This window comes from Struthio camelus, chromosome 1 (assembly GCF_040807025.1).
Source record: "Struthio camelus isolate bStrCam1 chromosome 1, bStrCam1.hap1, whole genome shotgun sequence".
Lineage (NCBI taxonomy): Eukaryota > Metazoa > Chordata > Aves > Struthioniformes > Struthionidae > Struthio > Struthio camelus.
Genome location: NC_090942.1, coordinates 10,661,628 through 10,687,189, shown reverse-complemented (window position 1 = coordinate 10,687,189; position 25,562 = coordinate 10,661,628). Strand labels below are relative to the sequence as shown.

At 37.8% G+C, this 25,562-nt stretch overlaps 1 long non-coding RNA gene across 1 annotated transcript in view; it reads left to right on the top strand.

Annotated features, from left to right (window-relative positions):
* The first annotated feature begins 18,047 nt into the window (after positions 1 to 18,047).
* LOC138062889 (uncharacterized) overlaps positions 18,048 to 25,562 on the top strand; it is a 70,708-nt gene continuing 63,193 nt past the window's right edge. Inside the window, exons 1-2 of the long non-coding RNA XR_011136613.1 lie at positions 18,048 to 18,141; positions 19,024 to 19,152. This is a non-coding gene — a long non-coding RNA (uncharacterized lncRNA). The remainder of the gene's footprint in view (positions 18,142 to 19,023; positions 19,153 to 25,562) is intronic.

The window sequence follows — 25,562 nt, the reverse complement described above, 5'->3', positions numbered from 1 at the left end:
GAGATATGCAGTAGTGCAACCTGTAGAAGCTTTCTTACAGAAAACAACAAAATAGTATAACTCAAGCCTTCTGAAGTTCAATAAAGTTACCTTCCCCCTTTCTCCCCCTCAACATCTATGGGACTTCTGGCTACAGACAGGAAGGATATTGTATCCAGTTCTTACTAATGTATTACAATCAAAGAGTATCTACATATTTTGAATATGTACTTTGATACCCTGTTAATGGGAGCTTTCCTTATTTTAAAGTTGAATGTCTGTATTTTACTGCACTACACAAAATATCAACTAGCTGTTGAAATATTTTTTTTTTTAATGGGCCAAATTCTCTTCTCCACTGGTTCTCTAGTGCTAGCTGGTTCTATTAAATAACTTACATTGCTCTGTTCTATGTTTCTCTACTTAGAGTCAAGCCACAGCTCTCTATTTCTCTTAGTGCTTAGAAAAATATCATCTGAAGCACAATGTTAATTCACAGATACCCCAAACAATGCCACGTAATATTACTCTATAACAGACCTCTTGTTCATAATATGCAGAATTAAACTGCTGAAAAAAACAAGGGATGCAACAGTGAGGTAAGTAAGATTGCCTTCTCCCATGTAAATGCTATAGATAATATGCTGACTGCAGCCATCGTAGAAAATTACAGTGTGCAAAGATTATAATGACGGTGATTGAGAACGTTTTCAATACAGCTCCAAGATTAACATGACATTCATAGGAGTAGAATTGTTGTAGCTCTGAAAAACACAATGGTTGAGTTAGTAGATATAGCGAACTGTGTACGCAGAGTGGGAGAAGGAAGAATACAGCTAAAAGAAATATACAGCATGCCTAAAATGGTCATGCCCTTTAGTTGTGCAGGAATATCCCTGCAAAGCCAACATATATATATATATAAAAAAATCTGTGTTATATTCACCACCCGAGGATTTATCAGAGCATGACTTGCATTCACTTCAGCAGAAAATCAAGTATCAATTTTCAAAGACAGTCTTCCGGGACAGCTGTTCAAATAGAAAATAAAAGAGTAACCAATAATTTTAATAACTCTTCCTTTCAGTTAAAAATACTATATAATTCTAAAAATAGTTTATAATGAAAAAAGTCAGGATTGAAGGATGCATATTATGCTGCAGGATAAGTGATTTATAGAGGAGAAATATGATGAAATGCTTCTAAATTGTAAATTACTATTGCTTTGTAATAGTCTTACCATCTTCCAAAACATTAATATTGTCATTTACATAGAAATGAAGCTGAAGAAACAATGCCACTGGCCAGCCCTTTCCCTAACCATCCCACAGGCAATTTTTTAGCCCTACAAAAATGGCCTTGCAAACTACTGTAATGAGGTAAGCCTCAGGACCGCAGTGTGAGCCTTAAGGAGGCATTGGTGGAGTGAGCATTCATTTGCACAGTATCTAATTTAGCAGTGTTAAATACAGTCTCACAGATCAAATCTTGGCATTTTTAAAGTGGAAAATTTCGTAGTCCAAATACATTACAGTAATAAGAATAATGGCATATGTACCTGAGGGTTACATAACAAATGCTTCCAGAATTAAAATACAAATGAATAAAGCATTAACTTTCTTAAGGCTGCAGAGAGATATCCCATCCATTTTGAAGGACTGTTAGCTGTTTTCTTGCTAATAATTTCTAGTGTAAAAGTATAAGCCACCGTGGGGTTGAATCAAGCAATAAGTGATCACAGACAGTGGGAATGCAACAATAAAGCAGATAGAGAGGAATAGATAGAAGAGGGCAGAAATATAAGAGATCTTATGGGAACAGACTAAAATCTAAAGCCAGTTTACCAGTTGGGCACCTTAACATAATAAGAACTTATCAGTGTGATTATTATTATTATTATTTAATCTGGCAATGAAACAACTGTGAAGAGGTACCTCACTCCAATCCCCCGCTATAATGAGGACACCTGTCATAGACTGAGCTAAATATGAAGTTTTAAAACATGTACTTTGACCTATGAATCCATTAAAAACAGAGTTCGATACTGTTGGCCTGTTCAGCAAGTACAAGACATGGATTCAAGCTTTTGGAGTATATTACAACGCAACTATGTAATAACGTAATAATAAAAGTCTCCCATTCAGTTTACTTGCAAATAATCAACTCGAAAGGAGTGTTACAATTTTAGAACACAACATGACCTCAACTCCTTTCTCTCCCTTTCAAACAGCACTATTTTTAAAAGCCAAGTTCTCTTGTCTTTTCTGGACCCAGGATCCCTTCCTTCTATAGTACAAACTGAAGGGAAGAGGAGGTGCATTCTTACTAGCAGCAAAAAGAAAACAGGCTATCACCTTAAGCTAAACAGGTTTTCTAAAATGTGCCTTAGGATCAGACTTTGAACCCGAGGTCACCATTCTGAAAACTCCTCTAGGTTTTGAAGGAGTTTTGTTTTAGTATTGAAAGCCCTCAAACTCTGACCTAATATTTAGATATGAAGTATAATATAAAATAAATGTGATTTTTTTTAAATAAGAATATAAAACTTTTTCCTATTATTCTAACCTGAATACATTATAGTATATGGAAACGGTGAAGGACAGAGGGAAACTGAAGGGAGAATTTTTGCCATCTCATTCTGGTCCAGACAGTTCTTTGGTGATGAATTTGCTTTACTGTGTCTTGTCACAGCACCAACAAAAGGACTCTGAACATAAATTGGTGGCAGTAGTTTAGTTAAATTATACTAAGCGTATTGATTTATGTTTCTGTCTGAAATCCTTGCAACCTTTTGAACTTGCTTTTGAAAGCGCAGCTGTACAGAGTGTGTTTGCTGCCAAACAAAAGTCAAATGCACTTGCGTGGGAACCTAAGTGCAGTACAAAATTAAAGAGATGGTATTTTGCTCCTTTACTACCAATATAAGTTATGAAGAAGCTGGATTTTCCCCACAGTTAGGAGTGGGGGAAAGTTAGGAGTCAGTTAGGAGCCTGAAGTTAGGAGTGTATTCCAAGAAAATACTTAACATAAAAGCTACCCAGCTATGGAAGTTGAGTACCACTCATCTTCATTTAGAAATGAGTTTCCCTTGAATTAGAGTCAACTTACAAGCTGACTTCTAAATAGCACTGATACTAACCTGTTCATAAAGCTACCTTGAGAGTACCTTTAGTGATGAACCCCAACGTTAATCCCATGTTTGGACTGAGATTGCAATTCCAAAAAAAACCCAACAACAACAACCAAGAAAACAATGCAAAGTCACATAAACTTATCACTGACAATATTAGTCTTGTGGTAACTGAAGACAATTCTGTGTGTTAAGGCCCGACCCTGTTCCTTCCTTTGGCCTCCACTCTGCCTTTAGGTGTCTGGAGTTCAGGAAATACAGCCTCTCTATGCCAGCAATGAAAAGGTATGCGGAAGAGGTCTCATCCTCCTCCTATCACCCCACCTCATCCTCCGTCTCATTAGGGAAATGCCTGAGCAGTGCCGATGTCCACATTAAATTTTATATGTGTATGCGTGTATATATAGATAGATAAATACAGATATCTCAAAGAAGGCATGAACAATTCAAATGGTATTGCCCATTACTAACCTGTTAATTTATATGGGCCTATATGGGACATTTAAAGAGGCACAAAAAGAATTTATGCACCTCATTCCTTTGTAAGTTAACAGAATTTCCACCCACATCCATTGTAACTGGTAACTAAGATAAGACCACCGAGCAAATAAAATCACTGGTACACTATTTCTAATATTCCTCGTTGTGTTCCATTTCATCCGTCTTACATGGTTCTTTTGTAACTGCTTTTTGGTGCTTGACTTCCATATTGCCTTTAACTCTTTTCTCACGTCACAGTATATGGTTAACTGAAAGTGTTCCTATTTATTCCACTGGTATCTGAAAGAGAACTCAGTGCTAAAACAAAAATTCCAATGGTATATTTGAGATAGATTATCATATTTTTAACTGAGACTACTGTAATCATACTATTTTGTATCAATATACTAATGTCCCATATGTACACTTCTTATTCACTGCACTGTGCAACATCACGTAATAATCTTTGACTAATCTTCCTCTAAGCATATTCCAGACTCTTAGTTTTATAAGAAAAGAGTGTTTAAATACTGTTTTGTGCTGCTATCAAGACAAAAAATATTTTAAAATGTATTGCCCTTTTTTCCTAAAAAAAAAAATTGCTTATTGAGACTAAAAAAAGTAGAGTATTGCCTTGAGTATAAAAGTACAGACAGAAAGATGGTCATATTTTGGTTTTGCAGATGCCTCATTTTGCGGCCTTGGAAATAGCATTTAATCTTTCCATGTCTTGTCAGCATCATCTGTATAATGAAGATAATGCTCATCAAGCTAGGGGGATAAGCATTAAAAGCTACTTAAGTGCCTGCTCCAAAGACTTGTTAAACCAATGGGTATGTTTCCATCTATTTTAATGACTTTTGGATCAAGCTGTTAATATGGAGAACTACATTTTCATTAAATTTAGAAAGAAAAAACAATAACTGGAAATATTTATTCTATTTGATGCAAAGTTCCTCATAGCATTTTTATTCTAAACAACATGGCATTGTGATAACGCCCAACAATCAGGAGAAGATACTGCTTAGAAACAGGCCTCCACCTGCTTCGCTTTCTTCTTTCAGCTCTAGGAACTGAAAATCTAGAGTTAAATGAACACATAAAGTATGAATACTCTTTTTAATGTAAGAAATATAGTACCATTAAACTTTGGTGTTGCAATTAGTACTTTGGACAATGGAAGGAATTTTCAATGTGATATTCAACGGGATCTCTCTGGGGACATGACTCCATTTAGAATATGAGTGTGTTTCAGACTTCAGAGGGTAAAGAAACTGAGACTGGGAAATGAACGGTCATTAATTTGAAAATACATATTTCTTCCATCACTGAATTAATATGGGTGAAATAACTGACGCTCCTGTGAGAAAAGGACTAAAGTAGTCAAAAGGAGTCAAAAGAAAAGAGACAACAGCACTGACCAAACCTGAAAAACAAAGCAAATGAGACTGAATGATCCCTAAATGTGTTTTGACTTATTTTACAGCCTTCACATACATTCTACTTTCCAAATAAATAATTTTGCTCGCTATTAAGCTGTGGAAAATAAAACTCTCAGATTTTTCATAGTCCCAGCAGCCACACTGCCTTTACAACTAATAAAACATATTAAGGCTTTTTTCTTAAAAAAAAAAAAAAAAGTTTTTCTTAAATGCATCTTCTTTAAATTTTCCTAAGTAATCAGGTGTTTAAAAAAAAAGGAAAAAAAAATCACAGTATTGATGTAGATAGTAGAAGCAAATTGCTCTGATTTGTAAGCTGCCTGCTCAGCTATGGTTGATTCTGCATACTGAGGAACTGTGATCAAGGATGACTCTTAACAGAAAAAGGCCTTCCAGCAGGAAGAATGAATATCTTGTTAAGCTCTCAGACGTTTCCCCATTTGGTAATGAGTCACTGAAGCATCTGGCATGAATTTAAGCACCTTTGAACCATTTATGTTCTGAGACTGTTCATACACACTTCTTTTTTCATGGAAAGCATGATGTGAATACATTCATTAAGGTCTATGATGAGGAAGAAGGGATGGAGCTATAGGAAATAGGATAAAAACAACAAACTGAAATACACCCATGAGCAACAGACTAAAAGAAAGCAAATACCACATTCATTTTGGGGAACATAACATCTGAAGAGCTTTGCCAAGCTGATGATACATCATTTTTCAAAGAGGATGAAAGTTGGAGGCAGACAATAGTTGCCTGAAGGAATTACTGTAGTAAGATGTTTTCACCTAATTGTTAGTTTCCAAACTATGCTGTTTTGACAGTAATGACTTAGAGGCAAAGTTGAATGCATTGTTTGTGCTTAGCATATCTAAAGCACAGAAATAGCAATCTCATTATTATGAAAAACTACCACGATTTAAGAGGGAAGTTAAGTTTTCAGTTGATTTTTCACAAGCTATAAATAACATCAGCCTTCCTGAAGAAGCGATTATCACAGTTACTGACAGAGCAACTTGTTGCATTCAACTCTTCCCCCTGCCCCTGATCTCTCCCCCTCTCTCCGGAAAAAGCAAAATACAATTATCTGTACATGCAGAGGACACGTAGTTACTACAAATGGAAATTAGTTGATCAACATGAAAAAGAGTCTATAGAAAGGTAAAAGAGCCATCAATAAATTAAAAAAAAAATATATCAGATTTTATATTATTTTGCAAATTTGCCCTAAGAGCATGCTTGCAGCTCTGCCAAGTTTAAGGTAATTTTACGGTGCCTGACGATGAAAGCACAGACCTCATTTCATATATGCTTTACTCCATTTACTTCAATAAGGTATTGCTGAATTACTGATGTAAATAAATTCAAGTTCAAACCCACTATTTGATTTTGACACTAATGGCTCTCTAAAGACAACTTTAACAATGAAGTTTGACCTACTGAGGAATTTTAAGGTGGCTGAACAGTTAGACATCTTGAGCAGCTCTGAATACTTCTGAAGTCAAACTATATTCAGCAAGTCTTCTGCAAACCAAACCATTTATTTTCCTGCTGTAATTATGATTTTAGGTGTTGCATATTTTTTGCCTACCAGAAGAGCACTGGAGAGTGATAATCAAAAGTATTTATAATCACTTAGGAGATAATCAAAAGAGGAATGGCAGGCAACATGAATCTGGCAAAAAACAAAGTCCTAGCATACCAAGCTGTTTACCCTCCAGAACAGTAGTAGGTCTCGTAGACAGAACGCGCACCGCTGCTCCCTATCTTCATTCTAACAAAGCTGACAAATGGTGAGGAAAACAACATGAATAAAATTGCAACAGGTTAGATACAAAACTAGAGAGATAGCCATGCCTCCAGAACAGGCATCTGTAATTCATTAGCAAATATGAAAGACATATCAAGTTATATTGTTCAGGGACCTGCCTTGTTTTGAATAAGGGAAAAAATCTTGTTAGCTTTTATTGTTTTCTCTTTCCATTCTCAACAACATGAATCTGAAGGAGACTACGAATACTTTGGAGTACAATATTGAAATTGAACTTTACTATTCTGAAATGTTGGAGAAATGGTTTGATAGTTACGAGACTCTATATAGAAGATTGCAGTTTATGGTATCTGGGCAGGAACATTCAATTAATTCACAGGGTCAGAGTGACCATGTAGGCAAAAGAACAAGATCTGAGGCTAAAACAGATCACAGGCTACACATGTCAACAACGTGATCCTATTACGTCAGACGTTATACTGCCACACAAAACAGGAGGAAGGCCTGTGAGACATGCTGAGCAGTCCTACTTTGCAAGTAGTTGTGTCTCCTTGAATACCACACCCTGAAACCGAACACGCTATCTTTTGCTCAGGGGAACTCAGAGTAAGATTAATAGAACATCAGAGATGTAAAAAAGTAATATACAGGAGAGAGAAGGAAACTGGGGAGAGAGGTACAGAACAGTTTTCAGTTATGTAAGACGGCTGCAAAATAAAAAAAAAAGCCCTTGCCATCTGCTGTGACTAGGTCTTAATTATAAAACTTCATACATTTCATTAAAACTATCCCCTTCAACATACTATATAAAGATGATACTGCAACATTCAAAGCAAGGTTGAAATATGAAAGTTGTAAAGCCTTCTCAGCTATGAGATTTTGAACTGGTTGAAGCAACCAATAAACAGACCAGTAACAAATCAAAACAAGTTAATTGACCACTACTAGGAAGATGCATTATTCTGTTTAAAAGCTATATTACTGAAACAAGGTGTTACCAGCGAAAACCATATCAGATGCAGACTCTCTCAGATTCAAAAGGCTTCATGTTCATTCTTTCATTTCTTTCCCTTTGGCAATACAACACATCTTTAAAAGAGAAAAAGCTTGAGGTAGCAGTGATTCCTAGTCTGTTTTCTACAGAGTATTTTTATGTCTCTCACTGTGGAAGGAGCACTGGTCAGAAGGGGAATCTACTGAACAAAAACGCATCTATCAAACCTTTTACTGTAGAAATACAGCAGTATTGTCTGCTGCTTTTGTATTTTAAGATGGAAGAAACCTGTGCTAATCTAAACAAAAATTAAACAAAAGAAAAATCAATACTATTTGAAGTTTGTTATTGGAATTCAAAGCAGTAGTTGAGAAATATTAGCTCATTAGCATTCTCATGCTAAGTCCAGCTTCTTGGGTGACTCGTAAGTAAAAGGTTGTGGTTAGCAGTAAACTCTTCAGAACGGAATACAGATTTTAGTGACAGAAAGACAAAAGATGGCACAACATGGAAGGCAAACGGGGCACTAGCATTAACAAGGGAACTACAAGTCAGGTTTCTGACTCGAACCTCATATGGGATATTGCACCTCAAGAACTTGAAAGGGGTTAAATCATACCTGTATTAAGCACCTAAATACTGAATTATGCTAACAACAACAACAAAAAAAATCAAATTAGTAAGCCAATTACATTCTAGTTCAAGAGATCCAAAGAATTAAAGCAGGAAAGTCAATCTTAGAAAAAAAAGTTGTATATCAGAGAAAAATAGCATCTCATTAATCAAACCTATCACCTTTAATAAGAGTGTGAATTTGCAAGTCTACACATTCCTTCTTCACAACAATAAATACTCTCATAGTCTCCAGTCTCTCTCTTTCTTCCCTGTAAGACTTAAGAGAAAAGAGTATTGTGCATTAACATTTCAGGAGAGACTATACAAGTTCTGTCAAGAGCTATACTTGCAGTTATATGGAGAAAAATACAGGATCATTGCACCCAAGAGCTTCTATTATTGCTGGAATTGCCAGCTTTGACCACCTGGCAAGTAGCTGTGGAGAACATAATCTATGGAAAGCCTAGGGTTACCCCTGAGGTTTTTTATAGCCCCTATAATTCTTAATGCAATTAAATGTGTTTAAGGAATTGTAATATTCAGTAATTTCTTTTTGCTTGATATAAAAAAAATAAGTATACTAACAGGAACTGTAACGAGTGGCTGGTATAATAACTAAGTAAATTTCGTGTCACAGTTATAGTAAACAGTTTGTGATCTAAATACTAATGTTATGCCTTAATAGAACAGTATCTTTACTTTTGTTCCTTTAGAGTTAACCTCCCCCTGCCCAAAATATAGAAATTAAGTAGCTTGATGAATTACAGCCTAAGAAATGTTCATATTGAAACATGCAATCTTTCAGAGAAATCCTCAACCATCTGTTTGTCTAAGGTTCAGATTGCTGGCTGCAAATAAGTTAAGACTAACCCTTAGAGTGATTTATGCTGCTCTTCCTTACTGCCAGACGCTCTCATAATACTGAAGGTTTGTGAAAAACAATGGGTAACACACACCCCCCAAATGCTTACGCTTGGTTTAGTGCTGTGGAAAACAGGCCCCTAACAGCAGGGCTATGAAATTCCCACTAAACACAAAACCAAAAATACCATACTTGTGTTAGAAGCAAAACACTAAATGAGTAGATACTCCCAACACCTACTTTTTATGCCATACAATCTTCTTTCCAGGATCATTTATCTATTTCTTGAAGAATACAACACAATACCAAGTGAAATGTCTAATACCATCGTGCCTTTTACTACTTTCTCCTGTAGCCAGAGAAAGAAAATCCAAATATCACGTACACTGAAATGCATTAAAAGAAATTAAAAAAAAAAAAAAAAACAAACAACAACCACCATACACACACAGAGCAATTCATAGCTAGGAGGAAATCCTAGGTGTTTTTACTCTTTTGCTTCATATTCTATTCTAAAAGCATTAATGGCTCAAAGACATTTTAGTGACACAAGGGATTTGCAGAAGTGCCTAACTGAATTGGACCCAAAGTCTGATTTCTCGTTTATATAAGGCACCTACCAGCATTTTTAAGTCTCTAACAGCTTTTGCAAGTCTGACCCTGAAACTAGGTTCCCATTATATTGGGCCTACCACAAGTACAGTTAAATGATGGTCTCTACTCTAAGGAGACGAATTATAACACATCCAGGAAGCTAAAGGAAGGAGGAGCAAACATTAAGTTTATCTGTAAATTTGGGCAGGATTATCTATAAAGCCAGACGGCAGTCAGAAGCCGAGCAATTCAGAAATGGTAGTTCTCTGTACAGGCTTTGGAAGCATTTTCAACATAGATGATTTGATAGATTTGCAGATCCTAACATATTTTTTCCAAAGGATATGACAGACACTGGTTGCTTGTTCAGGAAGAGATCTTCCTGATAGGAAACACAAATAAACAGTCTATATTAAAGCTTTCAAGTTCTTAACCATTTAATACGGTTAAGAAGGACCTAACAGATCGAGTTAGAGCCACTGTAAAGAGAAATATTGCATTTTTAAGTTTTGAAGTCTTACCACAATCCAGATCCTTGCTAGTACTAGCAATTTTTGTCAGTAATTTCTAAGTCAATAGGTCCTAGTTAAAATAAAATAAGTACTTCAGAAGTTAGATATTTTAACTTAAAAAAAAACACTTTAGGATACTAATTTCCTCATGTTTTCCTGATATTGAAATATTACAGTAAATTCTAATTTTCATTATTCTGGAGTGTTCTGCTTATGGAAATTGGGCTGTGATGGACAGTAGTATTTTTTTCTTTAAGAAGATATGAGGTGAGAGGAAAGGAGATTTTTTTGATTATTCAGGGTCTTTCTTGTCTTATATAAAACCTTCTTCGCTGTTTCTGAATACCTATGAATAGCATGTTGCTATCAGCTTATCCTGTCATACTACTGATATAGTATTTTACTCATTACAGGAAGAATAGGAGGAATCAATGTGTTCGTCTAGTTTGTTTTTCTGTGCTGCACAAACCACCAATTTTATGTTCCTAAATTGAATTCAGTAGCATCTAATTAATGTATAACAAATGTTTCATAAGATAAACATTTTTATTTAAAGATAACCTATGACATGATCTTCTCCAATGGTTTTAATTGTTCCGATATTTAAAAGGTAAATGATGTTTAAATGAAAAATAGAAATTCCTGAATGGATTAGGAATTAGCTATAACCTTTATGTTAGGCTGCCATTCAATTCACTGTCAACCTGAGCTGAATCTGAAATGCCTCATATTCTGGTGGCTAAATGAAGGCTACAGTGAAATTACAGACCTCCTTCTGTAAAGAAATAGGTAGAAGCATTTTTTTTTTAATGCTACCCTGACTGGCATCTTTTTGTGAATCAAAATTCACAAAGGATACAAAATTCTGCAAAATGCAAACAGAGTGTGAAAGATGCAGCCAAGCTCTTTAACATTTAATATCTAGAAGGAACACAGATGAAAGCCTCCTGATGAAACTTCTAAATTTGCACACAGCAAAAGCTTTCGTAAAGGAAGCTTTCAGAAAAAGATATGTAAAGAGAAGAAACTAGAAGAGGCATATTCCGATCAGAGAAGACAATTTCTCTGTATCAAGAGAAACAAGAAATTATTCATAGTAATCACTCTAGAGTAAGTTGCATAACAAGAGCAGAACATTATCTTAAGCAGGAAGTGAAGATCTTGGCTTGCACAAGACAACATGGCATTGGAAGTTACTGTATAATAGTTTGAGAATAAATATCTCATTGCAGGTTTCCTAGGCAAGTAGATCTGTGATCATACCATTGTGGTGATGATTCTGAGCAAATCTCTTTTAGTCGTAAAGATAAAACTATTTGGAAACAATCACTTGGCTTTAAATAGCACTTATTTCAGGCCTAAAAATCTATGGGGGAGACTAAAGCCAGGATTCATCCGATCAAATTCAGCACTCTACAGCATAAATGTCTCCCTATGAGTTAGTTGTTTAAGATCTCCATATAGTTAGTGGAGAGTATAAAGCTCTTCTAGGATATGATTAATCTCATCTCCTAAAGTAGCCATCCGAAAGAGTTTAGATTAATCCTATCCCACACGTTTATTTTTCTTAACTGATTGTAAAGGGAATCTAGGCAACTAGCTCTGAAGTAGCCAGATGACAAACTGCAGGCCATGTCTCTTCCAGTAACTGCACATTGTAAAAGGGAAGAGTCTTTTTTGTCCGTAAACGTTAAAGCAAGAAAATCAGTATCTAGTATTGCCAAACATACAGTCATTGCCTATAAAATAGTTGAAGCGGCCAGTTCAAAGAACTTTAGCTTACCACTCGCCTCTTGGCATATATTTACACTAGTGGAAATAATGTACAGAGTTCCTCCCCCCAGTCCCATCATAATGCTCTACAGGAGTAACATCATTAAAGAATACAATTACTAATCTTACAGCTGCAATATGTACCTGCATTTCTGAGACGTGACATACCTACTGCAGCAGTGCTATGACTTACAGTTTAATTATAAGTTTAAATCCTTTCCAAATAGTATGATTGTAAGCATATTGCTTCTGGTCTCTCGTATCTACTTCCTTATGATTTTGTTTAAAATGTTGTTAAAATGTTGTTAAAAGCATTGATAGGAGACTTTTAAAAAGCTGAAGAGTCAGATCTCTACTTGGCACTACTACATTACAGATCAGCACTCTGAAAACTGGCATAGAAATAGCTGAAACATCATCTATTTAAAATCTTAGGAGCAGATTACCTGATTAGATAGCTACAGATTATAAAAGTGGTTTGTTACAAAATCATATAAAAATACCAAAAAAAAAAAAAAATCAAGTGTGCTGTGACAAGTATTCAGAGCTAAAACATTTGCAGTGATCAGAAAATACATATTAAAGATAAACTATTAAGATAACAGTGGTAAAAATATTAGTCATGTAAATTTCTTCTTGACCCTGTAGAGATGATTATCAAATAATAACAGCCGTACAGACAAAACAGAAGGTTCCAGCTTTACACACAAACAAGGGAAGAAAAAACAAACAAAAAAACAACAAAAAACCCAAGGCTGGATTCTGCATCACCACCAAGGTCTAAAACAACACAGGTTGCAAAGAAACCAGTAGATATGACAGCACAACAGAAAAAAGTTAAGCAAAGCAAGAGAAAGAGACTAAAATGTGAGACAATTTGAGATCTGCAAAATGGAGATAAATCCAGAGAGCTGTTGATACATTTGCTATATCCTCCTTTTCCTAGGGAAGCAAAAAAGTAATGATAATACAAGGATAGCATCTTAGAAGTCTGGGTTGAAATAACACTCCCTAAACCAACCAAGTACAGCCAGTTGTTACAGAGCCATTTGCTGCTACCAAACTGGGAAATACATACAAATACTTCATTCCTTCTTACTCTTCTTTAATTAATGCTTATAATACTGATGAGTTTACAACTCATTTCTTGCTCATTAGCATTAAAGATCATGGCAAGAGTCTCTTGGCATCTACAGCTCTTCCCTAGAAGTTCACATAAATAAATGGCCCCAATGCTAAAGTATCATGTTATTTGAAAGAACCTCTGATGTTCCTCCAGTATAGTCCAAGATTGCCCAAAGAAATTAAATCCATCACATTTAATGAATAGCCTTACCTTATTAAACAAGGATCACACAATAATTTAGGTTAGAAGGGACCAGTATTCTAATCCCTACTGCTAAGCATCCAAGGCTATCAGTAATAGCAGCAGCAGCTTCACATACTAAAGACTGCCTTTTTGGCAATTCAAGCATTTTCATCAACTAACTTACAGACTTCTTCATACCAAAGTCCCAATATTTACATCTTTCTATTTAACTCAAATTGAATCAACTGAAGAACTTGATAAAAGGTTATTTCTGACAAGAAGATCTTATAAGATGTCTTCATAACTTACCAGAATCAAATCTAAAATAACACTACCTCAAGTTGGTTAATGACTACTTAGTAAGAAATCTGTCAGCAATTACATTCAGTAACATCTGTGCCCTACAGTATTAGCAATATTTGTTTTTAATCTATCTCTCAGATTTTAAAGTCTCTGTTATGAAAGAAACACATCAGAAATTCTGTAACACCATTAGAGAAATAAGATCGCTATCTAGACCCCAGATTGACCCCTGGGAGGGCAATAGCAAATTTCTAACACAAATTCAGAATTTCTTACAATAATTCTTTCTCAAAGAAATTTTACCCAAGGGCAACCTGTTCAATGCTGAAAGGGCACAGGTACTCTAAAAGCCCTTAGGATAAGGCATTTTCTACAGCAGTCATGTTTCCTTAGCTGAATAAAACAAGCAGTAGTCCTAGAAGTTGTTCCTATTTTTTCTACTCTCTCTCTCTTTTTTTTTTTTTTTTTTTTTTTTTTTTACTTGAAGTGGTCAAGAAGTTAAGTCTAAAGAGGTGAAATTTGGGATACTATTCCCATGCTGCATTTTACAATGTACTGTACATATTCTACCTGCGTAAAACCATTCCATTTCTAATAGATAAAGAGTAAACTGTATTACCCTGTGTCTTTCCCCACACAGCCTAGTGTATTTTCATAACGTAGGTGAAATGGTAAGCAGAGCATGAAGTAAGGGGAACATACACTTCGTAACATTAGAGTCACTTGAGCATTACACCAGTGCAACTACTAGAGAATAAATATGCAAGTTAGAAGCAAGCCTTGGATTAATAATAATAAAAAAAAGAACACACACAAACCATACACACTAGCAGTATGGTCATAGTTAATCATTTTAGCTGTGAGGAATACAATGCCCCTTGCATTCCTCACAGAATCACAGAAAAGGTGAGGTTGGAGGGACCTTTAGAGGTCAACTAATCCAACCCCCCCTGCTCCTGCACGGTTACGTAAAGCAGGTTGCCCACGGTTGTGTCCAGACGCCTTTTGAATACCTCCAAGGAAGGAGATTCCACAACCTCTCTGGGCAACCTGGTCCAGTGCTCTCTCACCCTCAAAAAAGCGTTTCCTCAAGTTCAGACGGAACTTTCTGTGTTTCAGTTTGTGCTCGTTGCCGCTCATACTGTTGCTGGGCACCACGGAGAAGAGTCTAGCTCCATCTTCTTGACACCCTTCCCTTCAGATACTTGTACACATTGATGAGATCTCACCTCAGTCCTCTCTTCTCCAAGCTGAAGAGTCCCAGCTCCCTCCGCCTTTCCTCATAGGAGAGATGCTCCAGTCCCTTCATCATCCTAACAGCCCTTCACTAGTTTTGCTCCAGGAGCTCCATGTTTCTCTTGTACTGGGGAGCCCAGAACTGGGCACAGGACTCCAGGGGAGGCCTCACCAGCGCTGAGGAGAGGGGCAGGATCACCTCCCTCCACCTGCTGGCAACACTCTGCCTAATGCAGCCCAGGATACCACTGGCCTTCTTGGCCACAAGGGCACACTGCTGGCTCATGTTTAACTTGTTGTCCACCAGCACTCCCAGGTCCTTCTCTGCAGAGCTGCTTTCCAGCAGGTCAGCCCCCAGCCTGTACTGGTGTATGGGGTTATTCCTCCCTAGGTGCAGGGCCCTGCACTTGCCTTTGTTGAATTTCATGGAGGTTCCTCTCCGCCCAGCTCTCCAGCCTGTCCAGGTCCCTCTGAATGGCAGCACAGCCCTCTAGGGTATGAGCCCCTTGTCCCAGTTCTGTATCATCGGCAAACTTGCTGAGAGTGCACTCTGTCCCTTCATCCAGGTCACTGATGAAAAGAATTGGACCCAGTATTGACCGCCAAGGTAGATGCCTATACCACATCTGAGACAGGAAAGATACCACAGCTAATAATACCCCATTTAACTAATAGCAACACCATTTAACTAGTTTAACCTGTTTATTTTTTTTAATCTTCCTCTTATTTCAGTCTAAAACATAAGTTGACTGTAATTAAAATACTTCATCTGGAAGAAATAAAATATCTAATGTACAGCCACGAAGTATCACAGCTACAGAACCAAACTGTTACAGGATAAAGCAGTAAGTCAAGTAGTTATAGTAATAAAGGTTAAGATCTGCAACTGCTGCAAATGAGCACAGCATTACTGCCACTGAGGGAGTTATACCAATTTCTACCACTAGATCAGGCTCTAGTTAGAAAGGAGAAATAAAATCTGTGGCATGCATTCAGTTTCGTTAGTTTATTTGTTGCTGTCTGCCTCACATTAGCACAGAAACAGCATCAGTTTGTATTTGAAAAGTAATTTCTACATTTTCCCAAGTCTTGCTTGCCTTATCACAAGAGCATTTGTGACAAGCTTGTTATTCATTAAGGTAAGGAGGGGGTGGCGGGGGGAACCCACTGTTTGTCGACCCAGGGCAACACTGCGGTTTGCAAATCCCAGCAGATACAGTCATAGGCATAGAGAACAGGCAGGCTAGGCCACTGCAAGTAACATCAATCTTAAATTGTTCAAAAAGCAGTATGTAAACTTTAAGAATGAAAATATCTGAACAGAATTGCGCAGGAACGTAACTCTGAAGTTTTACAGCATAGCAACTAACCACAAATTACAAACAAAGGATCTGGTTCCTTGTACTAAAGTCCAAATTCAGCATATACCTGCCTATCCCCACTAGCTGACCTTCAATGCTTCAGTCTGTACTAATACAACTCATACATGGCAGAATGCGCGATAAAACCAGGCCTATTTCCCAGCAGTTCATAACTGTTCAACTGTGACGTGTCTAGGAAGTACTACCAGCATAGTTACAGATACCTTGACTTTATCAAAGCTAAAACAAAACAAACAAACAAAAAAACCCAACCAAACAAACGCACACAATACACACACACACCCAGACCTCAGCAAATGGAAACCTGCAAGGCCTGCATCTCAATCCCAGTGAATTTTACCAAAGTTTGCAGGATTTTATTATCGGCATCTTCAGTAAAGCCCCATGCTATGAAGAGAAGCGTGTCCCAGGGGAAGAACAGATCACATCACTAACAGCAGCCTCCTTCAATAGTCTCCATCAAATTATACAACCACAAGCTAACTAATCAAGTTCATCTGGATTCATACCAACTACTTAAAAAAAAAAAATCTTTTTCTCTCTTGTACTTTTGTCTTTCCTTAGTTTCCTCAACCCTTGTTTCCAGCAATAGATTGAAATTCCAATCAGAATCACATACAGAGCAAACTGAGCTATTAATAAGACACACAAAAGTAGAAAACAGTAGATATTGTGATTTATAGCACCTGAAGTGATGCTGTGAAATCTGACAAATGCAGCTGTGTAATAACCGCGAGAACAGACCCCAAAGGGGAAAGCAAAACAGAAACAAATCAGAAATGCTGCAGGAAGCAATGCTGAAATTCAGCAAGTAGTATTGTGTCCTCCTGGGTGACCGCCAGACTACTGTCTCAGGAATATCACTACCGCTGGCGTGGCCATTTTTCAGCGCAGCCAGAGAAGGGAGGGAGGGATCGCTAACAAACCGCACGGCACTCTTCTGAAGGATGTCCACCTCAGTCGCGCTTTTGACAAAATTGCGCCTAGCAAGTACACTCTTCAACTCCTGCCATCACGACTAACAAGTTATCTGTGATAAATCCCTTATCTAAGAAGCTACTTGTGAAGCACCTTGAACGCATAGGAGATAAGAGCCTGTGGAAATAGGCTACTAACACTGCAGAGATCACGCGTTATTCTTCAACAAGTTCTTTTTTTTTTTTTTTGCCAGTTAAGGGACAGAAACACATATCTATTTAAAAACATACCTAGTACTGTGTGCAAGAAAATTAAATGTATGCATTATGTTTTATGCAGTCACATTACGTTTCGCGTGAGGTGCCAGGGCTGACTTACAGCGTGGCATTTCTAAGGTGTTTCTTATCTCCTCGCTGTTCAGAGATCGTTCAAACACGGAAGCATACCTGCATCCAAAAACACAGTCTTTAAAAAAAAAAAAAGTTTTTCCTGCTAGATAGGAAGGAGGAAAATCGAGGCCACTGAGGCAGCCCAAAGTCTCTTACTTACCAGAATTTAGAAGAGAAACCAGAGGTCCCAGTCTACTGTCCAAGCGACTGGCACCCCCTCAAGACCTTTCTCCTTGCTCAGAAAAGCACCAGCAAACCAGTCCCAGGGCACGAGCTGCGGGGCTCAGGCGGCCGCCGTGCGCCCGTCACAACCGGTTCCAACCGCTTCCAACCGGTTCCGGCCGGCTGCCACACCGGGCTGAGCAGCCCCTGGTGCCGCGAAACCGTCCGCGGGCGGGTGGTCTGAGGGGCTGCGGGAGAACTGGCAAAAAGCAGCGGTAGGAGAACCGGTAAGAAGCGAAAAGCAGCAGAAAGCAGCTGTTAGGCGTCCAGCTGCCCTCCCGTGGTGTCCCCTCACTGAGGGAAAGGCGACAGGCCGAGTGCGAACTGCCCCGAAAGCAAGGGGAGCTGAGGCTTGGTGTGGGGAGGGTAGGTATTTCGCTTCAGTTGAACCTGAGGGAGGAAAGGTATTTGTGTAATTGTTTAACTGTTCATCCCCTGCCCCATACCCGCATCAGTGACCAGAACTTGGTGTTAATTGGCAATGAGATCATTTAAGTAAATATTTGACATTGCTTTACCCAGGACAGTTGGTGTGAAATACTTTGCCTTCCCCAGTCCTGGCTTCTGATAGTCTGTGGTTTGGCAAAAGCAGTTTTCCAGGTAGATTGAACACAGTTGGTGGGGTGGGAGTGGAAACCAGCAGAGAGGGCTCTGAGGGCGGCTGGGAGAGGGAGGTAGATAGGAAGGGGGCTTTCACCTTGGTGGGAGAAGTGAATGCTACACACAACAACAGAGCCTGAGAAAGAAGACGTGTTGTCAAGACTGTATAGATCTGTCGCTCAGAGGATAACTGGGAACAAACCGTGATGAATGAAAAATAGTTATTATGCAGAAGTGAAGAGAAAGGAATCAGAACATGAAAAGACAATCTTAAATAGAAAAAAGGAGTAATTTAAGTAATTAGAACATCTTATTATCAGAGTAAATCATTTGTTTTTAATTGACCATGAAAAAACGTACCCTGCACCTTATTCAGGTTCTAATGTGCCTATTTCCAAAGCTCCTTTGCCCACCATAACAATACCAGCTTCGGTGGTACTAAAAACGAAGAGATGCTCCAGTGCTGCCTCTAGGATCCAGTTCCTCAACTGGAAACACTTCTCTTCCAGACTATGGTTTACGCCTTCACCTAGCACCATCTAGTGAGCCAGGAAAGAACCGACTGGATCGTTCTTCAGTCGTCCTCAGAGCAGTCAGCTACACTGCATGAGCTTGTCTGGTGTTTCAAGATAAAGAAGGTAAGATGAGAGCACTAAAAAATATTTGGTAACCTTCAACCCACAGGAACATTTGGGAAGCTGTCCAGGTTCCTCTGAAGTGTGAATTTAGCAGCATCAGGAGGAAAGTGACTGCTTTGAGTAATTTCTCATGTTCCAGGTGACTTCTGAGGATACACATCTTCCCTCAAACATATGCTCTTGTTTGGGATAACAAGCAAGTCAGATGTGTATGTTCTGACAGCAATGTGGCTATCAAGGTGTTCCCTAGATGTTGCTAAAAGTTAATTAAAATTAACCCAATGAGAGCAAGCTTCAGTGGTTCTTGTTTTGGAGAATATTGGTGATTAATGGCCTATGTAAGTAATTCAGAAAGTATTTGTAAAGAAAATGCTGCTTATTTTGGAATGGCCATACTACTGTCATTTGTGGAACATTAACATTTCATTCAAAAGCTGCTCATGAACTAGACTAACTATCACATCAGTATCTTGACATGATTGTTTTTACCCCTTAGAAATTAAAATAAATTCTTCTCTCCAATCAAGGTGAAAACTATTTTATAAGATTCTTAAACTAACCTGCCTTTCCCTGAGAAATATGAATTATTTTGGCTCTGAGACAGTTATTGCAAAGATCGGAGTCAGAAAATACCATATTACTATCACAATAATTCTCAATGCTTACATTGTACTTCAGTCTACAGCGCTTTATGAAGTGCAAGTCATCTTTCAGAGTTACAACCTGGCTTAAAGAAAAGCTTCATTATTAGTTAACTTCACATCAAAAAACAAAACGAAACACAACTTTTAGATCTTTTAACTGTTCACTCTGGACTACCTTTTTCTGTTGCTTTCTGCTGATAAACTTACTGAGAACATATTTCCATCTCCTTTGCTCTTCTGCTCCTTTCTACCCCATTTGAAACATTTTACATTTGACAAGAAGTATGGAGACCTAGGGGTGCCTGGAGTTTTGTATGAATACTCTTCCTTCCTAAAGAATAAAATCTCTAATTCTGAACGCATTCATATTGATGCAATAAATCCTGTACACAAACTCTTTAGAGTGTCCCCTAAAACAGGATCTCTGGAAAAGCAGCCACAAAACTACTTTCAGGTGTTTTATGTCATACCATCTCAGGTATTTGAGCAGAATTTCTGGATGGTATTTTCAGCTTAAGAAAGAAAAAAAAGAAGCTGAATGTATGTTATTCTCCCCCCCCCCGCCCCCAAAAAAAAAAAACCCAAAACCTAACTGCAGTCTTAATAGTTTTCATATATCTGTGCTTTAGAATGATAACCACTTTCTTGTCAAAGGAAGAACTATTCTAGAAAAGCACTATACAAGTTGCATTTAATCTCAAGTCCTAACCTTAAAGCAGTACATATGCTTTAAAAAGTAGTTTGAAGAGGGATATAATATAGTAACAAAGTAGAAATGGCTCAGTGAAACAGTAGTTCAAAGACTCACCTCAGATTTCAAGTTCACATATTCAAAAAATAAGGATGCTGGTGTGCATCTTTATGAAGCAGTTTGTGGATACTTGAGTGTAGTGAATTTGGTGGTTATGAAAGCAAGAGACTCAGTGCTGTCAGAGTCATAGAGGAGGACCCTGAACAATCTTCCTTAAAGAATTTTCCTTCCCAGTCCCTGTCAGTGATGACTATGCAGAATGAAGAAAGCACTTGCACCTGTGAGAATTCTAATTTGTCTTTCTGTTTGGGTACATTCACAGCTAGTTTCTCCCTCTTTTCAGATTCATTCTTATGAGGAATATGGATTCAGAAGAATAGCTATTGAATACATTTTCAGCATGTAACTGTGATTCATTTAATTAAGGAAAATAAACTCATTTTGTGATGACTTTCATTTCAGGTTGATAAAGTTAATTTCCTTCTAGCAGGGTTTATATACTACACTCACTGTACCAATCTGTCTTTATTTCTTTCATTCAGGGAAGCAGTGATGTAATATTATGCTACTTAGAGACCAAAAGCTCAGAAAAATTCAGGTTTGCAAACTAAAAGATAATACCTGGTACTAAAAGATCATAAATAATCTATAGGTTAACAATTGACTGTTTGAGGGTAAACAGGTACAAATGATATGATATTCATGAGGCTTTCACTGTTTGCTAACAGAAAATAAGGCTACTTTCAAGATTTTTCCCTCTTTTTTTCCAGTAATTACTTCAATCACTTATATTTGTGGGTACCCTACTCATTAGTTGTGCAACACAGTCTGATTACATAAATTTCAGTTAAAAAAATTAAACAGAAAACTTGTCCCCAAAGAAATCAACTGAAGTATGCTGTGGACTCCAGGGAAGCCCGGATTTAATGTAGAAGCTACCAGACAGTTTTATCTAAGTGATACGTAGACTTTTAACTTACTCTTTCATGCACACACCATTCTGCCAATTTTCCCCTGTGAATGCCCATGTTCTTCCAGAGGAAAATGTTAATGTCTGTCACCTGGCCTGTCCCTCATGCGGGTTTCTCCACAAAAGAGTGGAGTAAACTGAGTATTAGAATAGTTCAGCTCTGCCTAAAGGGAACATTTCTGCAAGTTAAGAACCAATTACTTGCTAAGACCCTTGAGGCTGTCTGGAATTGTAACAGATTTAGGTGCTGAATCCTAACTTAAAAGTTTTCTACTAGTGCTTTTCTACTTTCTTCAGTTTGTGGACTGGTAAGATTTTTTGATTGCAGACCCCGCATTGAGCAAGTTTAAGCCTTTCAAAGGGTTAAAAAGCACTGCAGTTAGGCAACCATCCTTAGGTGAGATCTGTAAAAACTAGCTGAAAAGCAGGTTCCACATGCTGGAATTTTTATTTGCTTTGGTTGTTTTCTTTTAAATATAATTTCAAGTCAAAAGGTACAATTTTCCCCTCTGAAAGACAGGAGAACTAGAAAAAACATTGTATCTTACATTTCTGAGAATATGCTTGTTTTTAGCAGCAACCGACGTTCCTTCACAAAGGTAGATCTGCTGAGAATTTATGATCTCCGTGTCTGTGAGATTCTGCCTTGTATTCAACAAGATAGTGAATTTGAAGTGGCTTTGAACAAAATTGCGACTAAAATTTCAAGTTCACTTTGATTTATAACTCTGAGTTGAACACCTAATAGTCCTCAATCGGTGCCTGGAGGGAATTAAGCATTACAAAATAGTGTTTGCTATAGTTTCCTTGGTAAGTAACATGCAGCCCAAAATAATTAACAGGAAAAGCTAAGAAAGATGGAGCTAAAATTGAACCTCTGTGTGCTGCTGTGGAAACAAATTGAGAATTACAGTGGGATTCTTATGTTAGATCAGGTTCACAGCCACAGACACTCTTCCACTCCCAGGACTCAGTATTGTCACTTTTCGGAAAGTAGAACAGGGGTCTTTATTTCAAGCCTACGGGGTTTAAAGCATAAAAACTAGAAGCTAGTACAAGCTAGAAGCTAATATATTAAGTTAATCCAGTAGGTCAAGATTTCAAGCAGTCAAGCTGAACACTTTTATTCAATGACTGTTTGTGTTAATATTTTAATTGGCTCTTGGAGAACAGACCAGGACTTTCTCAGTTCCCTGTTCATGAGCCAGAGAAGCTACATGAAGAAGCAGATGTTGTGTCAGTGCTCACTCAGAATCATAGAGCGGTTGAGGTTGGAAGGGACCTCTGGAGATCATTTAATCCAACCCCACTGCTCAAGCAGGGTCATCTAGAGCACATTGCACAGGATCCTGTCCAGACCGCTTTTGAATATCTCCAAGGATGGAGACTCTACAGCCTTTGTGGGCAACCTATTCCAGTGCTCTATCACCCTCACAGTAAAAAGTTTGATACACAAAACTAACCTCATAGTACAGGTGGAAGATTCCCCCACAGAACAGCACACTCTCCTGAGGATAGGAAGAGCTGAGAGGACAGGGAACCTGTTTTTCTCTCTGTAAGGCTTTAGAATTAAGAGAAGGATAGCAAATGTTTTCTATATGGTCATTGTTTGAATAGAAGTGGTTTTGTGCTGAAATGAATACAGTGAGTACCTATTAAGTGAGCTCTAAGCACATCTAATTGTTGGTCCCCTCAGGAGACAGATAAGCACCTAGTTAAAAGGTCTTGAACAGAATGAAACAAGTCAAGCTGCTCAGGCCTACCAGAAAGACACCACCTTTAAACGCACACAGAAGCAAAACTGTGGGTATCTTTATTTACCAGAGAAATATAGGTTAAACTGTACAGGGTTTAACCTGTAAGTGTTAAAAATTTTCTTGGGTGTGTGGAGAGTTAGGCATTTTAAGTCCTTGGAAGAGTCCTTGTCTATATCATGACATCTGAGTGTATAATCCTGTAAGATGTTAGCACCCTCCCCCCCCCTTCCCCGTCCACGTCCCCGTCATTGCATTTAAGTATTTTGTATGATTGTCTCCATGACAAGGAAGAACTGTGAAAACAGATCTTTATTCTGAAGAGTGAAATGAGTGCTTAGGACTTTGTCAGTCCTAAGTATCAGACTCATAAAAGGACAAGAGAACATGTAGCCAGAGTAAGTATGGCAGAGAAATAAAATTGCTACATTACAAGGTAAGTCCTACAAAATAAAGGCGGATGGATGAGCAGTCTAACTCACTCAGACATCCCACCCTATTTCCCATTCTGAGCATGAGTAAGAGGACAAGTGCTACAGATTCATATCCTCACTGCTCATGATATTGTATTTAAGAAATGTATTTTAAATATAGATGTGGGTGTTCTCTACGTATGTTAGGTACAAGAAAACTGACTGAGTAATAGGCCAACCTAACAGAAATATGTTAGTTATGAGCATCACCATTTAGAAATATATTTATAAGAGCTGAACTTCAACGTCATATAAACAAATACAGCTATGTTGTACAGCCATATCTCAGCTTACTTCTGAAGCTATGTTTCAAGGTATGGTAAATGTTACACAAATCTTGTTACAGGCAAAAGGGATGCACTGCATATATGGAACTAAAGACTCAAATGAAGGTTTTAACAGTCTTATAGTCCAAATTATCTAATTAATAAAGCAAAGCCACACTAATAGTACACTTTGTTAAAATTATTATACAGAAAGCCCCTTCCTAGAATGTCTCTGGTGTTGTGCTTATCCTTCCAATGTTCCTCTTGTCTCCTGGGGTCCACTTTGAGCTATCTGTATATGTTTTTTTAATCACAGGCTGCCTCCTTCTCAGTGGTTCCCAGCTAAAATCTGAAAGTTGCACCGTAGCCTCCCCCAGCCTCAAATGACATCAAGGGCTTTTGCATGCCAGGAGGTAACTCCCTAGGTTTGCCAGACCTTTACACTTCGTGGTGTTCACAGAGCTTCATCTCACACAAAGGTGAGGGATTAGTCACTTGGCCACTAGATGGTTGTTAAAAACAAGCTAAACGCGTATCAAGGCAAACCCACACACGTCCTGACACTCTGCACGGTCAGCTCAGTCCAAAACTTACAGCCTTTTACTGGTAATGGCAAAAATCATGTTTACTGGGCTATACAGCATTCTTATTTGCTGATTCATGTACATAAACTTCTGAAAATTTTTAAGGACAGTATTTTATTTATTTATAAAATATCTGATTAGGAGTTTAACACGGTATGCAGTCTCCAACTTGAGGTAACAGCTCCTCTTGCTTAGTAGGCACATCTGTGCCAGGCTGAGCCACTAATTTGTCTACAGTCCACAGCTGGAAGATATTGTGTATCATAAATTGGATGTGCAAAGGAGAGAATGTGGATATTATATTTCAATAAAGAATATGTAGAAATGGAAATCAAAGGTAAATATGACAGAAATCCATATAATTGCCTTCTGCAAAATGAAAATATTTTTTCATATTTTAAAATCTAACTCTTTGTGACCAGTTTATAATCAAGGACAAGGACACGTACTATCTCATAAGTGAACAAGAATGCAAGTTCCATTCACCTTAGGAAGAAAAGAATTTCCGTTACAATATATGAGAGCCTAAGGGTAACTCAGGTCTTTCTGCAGCTGACTCAGCTAATAAAATAAATTGTCTCAGACAGGGGGCTGTATGTAATCTAAAATTCTGCCTATTGCTTTGGATGCTAATCCATCTGGTAGAAAGATGGATATGTTCATATATATTGATTTCCCAATCAGTATATTTGTACTGAATAATGGATAAGATATCAGAACTAGAAACAAATGAGCTGTGTGTGTTATTTCTGCAAATTTCTACATTCCCTCTATCCACCATAAGGATATTATTAAAATGTGATTATCTGTTAGCATTTTTCAGTGAACTCCCTCTTACCTTCCTGATTTAAAAACCACATTTTTATTCTATTTTGCTGTTAAGATCAGAACTATTAATGTGATGCTACAAAGGCAAAGGCAGGCTTTGCAGTGAATCTCTTGTCAGCTTCGAAGCAGTGCAGGCCAGC